Source organism: Nicotiana tabacum, chromosome 22, assembly GCF_000715075.1.
Source record: "Nicotiana tabacum cultivar K326 chromosome 22, ASM71507v2, whole genome shotgun sequence".
Classification (NCBI taxonomy): Eukaryota; Viridiplantae; Streptophyta; class Magnoliopsida; order Solanales; family Solanaceae; genus Nicotiana; species Nicotiana tabacum.
The window spans coordinates 210535931-210543273 of record NC_134101.1 but is presented as its reverse complement, the minus strand read 5'-3'; the positions used below and the strand labels follow the sequence as shown (position 1 = coordinate 210543273).

General features: G+C 32.4%; 1 long non-coding RNA gene across 1 annotated transcript; it reads left to right on the top strand.

Annotated features, from left to right (window-relative positions):
• Nucleotides 1–204: 204 nt before the first annotated feature.
• LOC107782125 (uncharacterized) lies at nucleotides 205–7106 on the top strand. Its single transcript, XR_001647160.2, has 2 exons — nucleotides 205–747; nucleotides 6294–7106. It is a non-coding gene; the product is annotated as an uncharacterized LOC107782125 (long non-coding RNA).
• The last annotated feature ends 237 nt before the right edge of the window (nucleotides 7107–7343 follow it).

Below are 7343 nucleotides of genomic sequence, written 5' to 3'. Positions count from 1 at the left end.
GTTGTATGATATTGTAGTTGTATTTAACTGGGTAGAAATAATGTATGAAAGTTGTAAATAAGTTATAGATAAGTTGTATAATATATAATTATTATGTATATATTATACTTTTACATTTTAAAGGTATGCAATTACCATGAAATATTAAGGCAACTAATATACACGCATGGCAAAGAAATTTCATAGTCTTAGGTCGCTCAAAAACCAAGAAACATTAACGCAAATTTTCATGCCGAATTTGTAAAGCGGATAGCAGCCAAGAAAGAACAAAGTGAAAAGATTAAGGCATTCAAGAAGCACAAGTTTGTTTCTTGGAAAATCCACAAACGGAAATTTTCGGCCTTTCACTGTCCTTCCCGTTTCCACTCTGTTTTTTAAGTTCAGAATTTGCCCTCCTTCACTAAGTTAGGGACTGATTTTTTCGAAATAAAAAAATGATATCAGGACATCGGAAAGATGAAAAAATGACCTCGAATTTTGTATTTTCAATTTCATGAGCTTTCCCTAGAAAGATACAAATGCTGGGCGGCATATATCGCCACATACAAACCGCCACGCGTAAAATGCATTGCGCCTAACCCTTAACGCTGTATTTCCTCCGCTTACTTAAAGAGCTATCACTTCTCACTCTTAAATTCAAATTCAATCGTCCAAAACGAGCCGCCGCCGCCGGAGTAGGTGGAAGGCAGAATTCCTGAAGCTGCTCTTACGCTGCACTTCAACACTATGCCTCTCCGTCTTCAAACGGTGCGTTCAATCACAAGCCCTATTATATTCTATTTCACAATTTCCAGGTCTGTAGTCTTCGATCATTATATTTTCCGTTACCAGTTGTTTGATTCTTAATTAAGGGCTTTAGATTTTTAACATGCTTAAATTCGGGACCTAATTTCACGGAGGTCTTAACTCTTTCATGATAAGATTTGTAAACACTGGATCTGCTGAATTTGCTATCGTCCTTTTTTATTTTCCTCATTGTTATTAATTTGACAAGGTCTGTTGAGCTGCTAAAAATAAAATGTTTCTTAGGAAATATAATGCATATTTTCTCAGTGGAAGGTTAAAAGTTTCGACCTATACTCACGCTTTACTTCCACTGATATTCACCATCATCATTAACATGAAAACACACATTCCAACATGCATAAAAACATGTACATATTCATAAATACATACTCCATCATCCTTTTCAAAAAGATTGGCATAGTTCGGAGCACCAGGGTCAAACTACTTAACTTTAACCGTAAATTTGAACTTAGATTCTTCAAGTTTTTGAAAATAAAATTTATATTTTCAGAAACTACATAAAAGGTATTATAAGTCATAATTCATAATTCAATATATTTATAAAATGTTCAATAAAAATGTGGTCACTTAAGACTTCCCAAATAGTAATGGTGCCAATCTTTTTTAAACGGGAAGGAGTATGAACTATGTACATAGTCACATAAGTGTCGACACACATCTTGACAAGCACAATAATTTAGAATTACAATCTATGAAAAGGAAATGGATACTAATTAGTGGTAGTCATGATAAGAATAACTAAGAAAATCAAGCTTAAGCAATTCCATTCTAGGAATAGTACTTCACAAGCTTTATGAATGTTTTTTGTGTGAGCATCTCATTGCTTTTCAAAGGTTGTAATATTATATTTCCCTAAAATGTACTAATTCTCTATTATTTTATTAGATTTTTTTCTTTTTCTTAAATATTTCTAAATTTTAATATGTTCAACACATGCCAAGGTTTGCCTTTATCTTAAATTATGCAGTCTATGATTTATTCATTCTCCCCTACATATCCAAGGAAAAAGAAAATCACAATTAAATAGTTAGTCTAAGCCACCTTGACTAGGAATCACAAGTAAAGGAATATGATTACTATTTTCTTCACAAAGTGAAGAACATGTTTTTGTTTTTGTTATCTTGGGAACAATGTGTTGTTTAATAGCACTTTGAATACCCTTATTTAATCGATCTAATCTTCAATTTTCACATGTATATTTAGAAAATAATTAATCTGTAATTAGGACAACTCATTATTTTTAATTGGGGGAACTGTGAAGCACAATTTACTATACTTTACTCGGTTATAATGGTTGTTTTAAACTATTTTAATGCAAATTTTAATTTCTAGAAGGTGTGAGAGAGAAATTGTTAATTTATAAATTGTGTTATATTAAATTTTTTGACATTTCTTAAACATAAAACAAGCCTAAAGTAATAAAGAAACTCCTACAATCTACTCTAGAGAGCCAATTCATTTGAGGGAGATAGTGTGTGTACTACCCTTGAAAAGAAATGAGATACTCACAAAAAAATATTTATAAAGTTGAAGTATTATTTCTAGTATGACGTTGCTTAAACTTATTTTAATTTTTCACTAATATCTCTCTTATAACAAATTAAATTACTAAAAAATAAATAAAATCTTTTTCAAAATCTTTTAGTGAACTCTGTCGAAATTGGACACTAATGTCCTATTTGGACGTTATTCCTACCCAATAAGACTGACTATCACAATCCTAGTATACATTCCTAAAGAAGAACTAACAAATGGTAGCAGTTTAAATTGAAAATGCAGGATTCTCCACAAGTGATTAAATCATCAGGTTGTGGGAGTAGTCTCCTTTTGAATCCTGAGAAATTGGATGGATATCACGTGAAGCCAAAGTTAATATCTTTGAAACCCGTGTTTTGACTGTAATATTCGCCATAATAATTATCAAAATCATTTTCTGTTTGCTATAACATGAGAACAACTGCCAACATGAATGAAAACTTTATCACATATGTATCTACATACATATTGACAAGAACAATACTATAGTATCACAATATGGAAATGAATTGAGATAAATACTAAATACTAATTAGTGATTTCGAAGAATGCTGAAGAGTAAACCAAACTAAAGAAATGTCACGTTAAGAATAACAAGTCATGATTTATAAATGTTTTTGTGTGAGTATCCCATTACTTCTTAAAGGGTGTAATTTATACATATCTCAATAATTAATTGGCTCTCCAATATGTATTATAATTATTATGCCTCAAGAAAAGAAAAACAATCAAAAAATAGTTAGAATGAGACATTTTGACTAGGAAATAAAGTATGACCAATTGTGCTTTCAAATTGATCTAATTAAAAATAATGAGTTGACTTAATTTCAGATTTATTGTTCTCGAAAGATGCATATGAGAATTGTTGATAGAATCAATTTGTAGTATTTTGCTTTTTGGAATACGATTATTATGATATGTTACTAAAAACATATTATTCCGTTCATTAAAGCAAATTGTCTGCATTTTCCTTTTCTACGTGGGGTACCAAGCTCTTGCATCTAAAAGTTACTGATTTGGAATGTCTCATTCTTGCTATTTAATGCATATTCAGATGCGTGGGAGAGATGATTAAAAAGAATTCATTAGTTTAAAATGGAAAGCAAGCTTTTGGAAAGTTTTGAACCTAAAACAAGTTACAAACAATAAATAAGCACCTATAATTCATGTCACAGAGTAGTTCATTGTAAGGATGTCTATATATTACGATATTTGAAAAGTAGTGGGATGCTCACAAAATAAATTGATAAAGCATGAAGTATTATTCCTATCATGAAATTGCTTAGGCTTGATCTAGTCTTATTCTCTATTCTACAGTGACACTTTCCCATAAGTAATTAGGTCATTATGAAGGGACTAGTCGAATCCCGAGAAATTAGGATCAACATCACATATATCCATAAACTATGTGTTTGAGAGCCAAGTTACTGAAATATTCACCACCATAATTACCAAAATCAATTCATGACTATTTTAAGATGAAAACATAAATACCGACTGCATGCATAAAAACATATTAGGAAAAGAAATTGTTACTAAAATGCAATATAAAAAACACATTATTCATATCAAAATGCAAAATGCTATAGGGCGATTTTAATTTTCGATTCTCACATGCATCTTTCGAAAACAATGAATCTCAAATTAGAGAAACTTGTAATTTTTAACTTGGGCAACTTGGGAGTGCAATTTGCTATACCTTCTTGGTTAGAATATCTCATAACTATTTCAATGCAATTTTCTTTTCGGGAAATGTGAGAGAAATGATTAAATTACTGCTTGCATTATTTTGTAAAAATGGAGGCTACAAGTCTTGGACATAATCTCCAAATAATTAGAGCGAGATTGTTTGGCTAGGAAATAAAGTATGGTAAAAAAAAATTTCCAAGTTGGCCCAATGAAGAAAGCTACCCTAATTTTATATCCGTTGTTTTTGGAAGATGCATGTGAGAATTGAAGATGAACCGATTCATAATATTTTGCATTAAATTGGGAGTGCAATTTGCTATACCTTCTTGATTAGAATGTCTCATTCTAACTATTTCAATGCAATTTTCTTTTCGGGAAATGCGAGAGAAATGATCAAATTACTGATTGCATTATTTTATAAAAATAGAGGCTAACCTTGACAGGTCTCTAACATAAGCAAGTTAGAAACAACAGAGGAACACTTATAATCCATACTTATAATCCATGCTAGAGAACAAGTTCATTATAGGGAGGTTTATATATATTACGACATTTGAAAAGTAATGAGATGCTAATAACACAACATTCATAAAGCGTGAAGTATTTATTGTTTCTAGCATGGCGTGGTTAAGCTGGTTTTGTCTTCACGATTCTTCTCAAGACAAGGCAAAACACTGAAATGAAATGGAAAATAATATATAAGTAAAAGCTTACCGACTTTTTTGAAATTGGACGTTGATGTCCTATTTCAACATAGTTCTCGCAAAATGATATTGACTATCCAAATTCTTGTATACATGCCTAGAGCAAAATCAACCGTCATAGCAGTCAAATTCGAAGATATATACTTCCTTTCAAGTAATTAAATCATTTTGTTGCGGGAGTTGTCTTTTCTTGAATCCTACTGATTCAAGAAAGTCTTTTCTTGATTTTGAGAAAAGGTTCAAAACCATGTGCAGTCTTCTTGTGTCTTTGAGAGCCACGTTATATTGACTGAAATATTCACCAACTTAATTACCAAAATCAATTTATGGCTACTATAATATGAAAGCTTAAATTCCAACAATATGCATAAAAAACATATATACATATCCATACATACTTGTGAAAATTATGTACATTGTCACATATGTATCTGGATACATGTTTACAAGTACAATAATATAGAATTACAATATAGAGAAAAGGAGAGATGCATACTAGTTGTGGTTGGCATGAGAATAATAGTGAAGGATCAAACAAAAGTTTAAGCAATGCCATGTTAGGAATAATAATTCACGTATTATGAATGTTTTTGTGTGAACATCTTATTGCTTTTCAAAGGTTGTAGTATTATACACTTACCTATAATTAAACGAGTTCTCTAGCATGAATTATAATTATTTCATTTTTATTATTATTGTTCTAACTTGTTACAAGGTCAGCCTCCATGTTAAAATTTTGCAAGATTCAGTTGACTCTCTTGCTTGCCTCCAGGAAATGAATTGCATTCAAATAGTTCTCTAAATAATTAGAGCGAGCTAGATAGTTTGGCTAGCAAATAAATTATGGTAAAATTTGTTTCCAAGTTGACCCAATGAAGAAAGTTAGCCTAAGTTTATATCCAATGTTTATGGAAGATGCATGTGAGAATTGAAGATGAACCGATTCATAGTATTTTGCATTAAAAATATCTGTAATCTTCTATTATTGAAGATGAATAATAATATTTCTCCTTATTATTCAATGTGACCGGCCGTGTGAAATGTATATTAGTAGGTTCTATATGTAAATTAGTAGGTTCTTTTGGTGTTTGGTAATCTTTTCCAGCATGGGAGTGAAATGAGTCTAAATTGAGCAGAATGAATATTGAGGGCCCATCTGATTTACTTGGAATTGATGCGTAGTTGCTGGAATCTTAGGATTGGAGAGGGGTTGGTGTTTTGAATTTTGTGCATTTATAACACATTTTGGGAAATAGATGATTGTACCATTGAGGTTGTGTAGCAAGGTTGTCTCACCCTATAAATTCATCACTTTCAGAACACTGTGTACATAGTTGGTGAGATTTATTGCTATGAGCGATTTTCTCATAGTGGTGGCCGATTTACTAATCTATAGTTGGAGGCTTAATTTCTAAGCATGGGCTGAAGAATTTCATCCATCTAAAACAATGCGGACCTATGCTTGTACCAGTGTGTCCAGTTGAATACAATTTGTCAAAATCTTTTACTAACTTTATGTGTAAATTATTGTTAAACCATGAAAAAAATGTTTAACAGATGTTGAACTCGCATGACATTGGTAAAAAGAAACTTTTGGAGCAATGTTCTCTTTTTGCCAATGTCAAGCGGGTTCATGATATGCCCGGGGCCTTGATGACATTTTTGCCAACTCCAATGCATTTATGGTGGCGCGATGAACGGAAATTTCAATTGAGAAGATATTCTTGGTTCAAAAGGTAACATCCTAAGGGTATTCGCTCTTCGACATGCCAAAACATAAGTGCTATGCAAGGAAGGTGATTCTGTTGTAGCCATGCACTGCATTGGAGCTGACATGCCAAAACATAAGTGCTATGCAAGGAAGGTGATTCTGTTGTAGCCATGCACTGCATTGGAGCTGCTTCTGGGGTCAAGGTTGTTACATCAAGAGATGACTTTTGACTCGTGATTTGTTCTAGTTTCGATTGTTCCAAATGGGTGACTGATAAATGCTTTTCTTATTCCGCTGAATCATTTTCCGGCTTCTAGAGATGGACTTATGACTATGCCTTCCCATATTTCTTTGTGCTTGCAACACCTCGCTTCTACTACAGAATTTGGGAGTGAAGCGTAGTTATTGTTGTATTCGCTTTGAAATTATCTGGTTAAAGTGGAGTCATCTTCGAATTATATACAGAGCCTTACAGGCTCTAGATTAAAAGTGTCCTGTTCCTCACAGAACTTTTGCCCACTATGACTCATTTCTCAGCTTTCGTTTGATGTTTCATGAAAGTAATGTTGTATTTGATCGTCCATGTGCCTTGTCTGCTGCCAAGTTGTACGTAACACGACACTTAAGAGATTGGAAATGCCAAAGATGTCAATTGTCAACTTTCTATTGTATATGACATGAATATATAATTGGTCGTCCATGTGCTTGTCAGCTGCTACAAATTCGATTTGCCGTGGTAAAAGGGTTAAAATTAAACTTCTCTTAGGTTAACCAGCTCGATTGTTTTACAAGTCCGTATGGTTTTCCTTTGAGGGCCTACCATTTAGAGATTCTTATACATCTAGTTTCTCAATCTTTTCGGTTACTAATATGAGATTTTGTTTGTACATCCAATA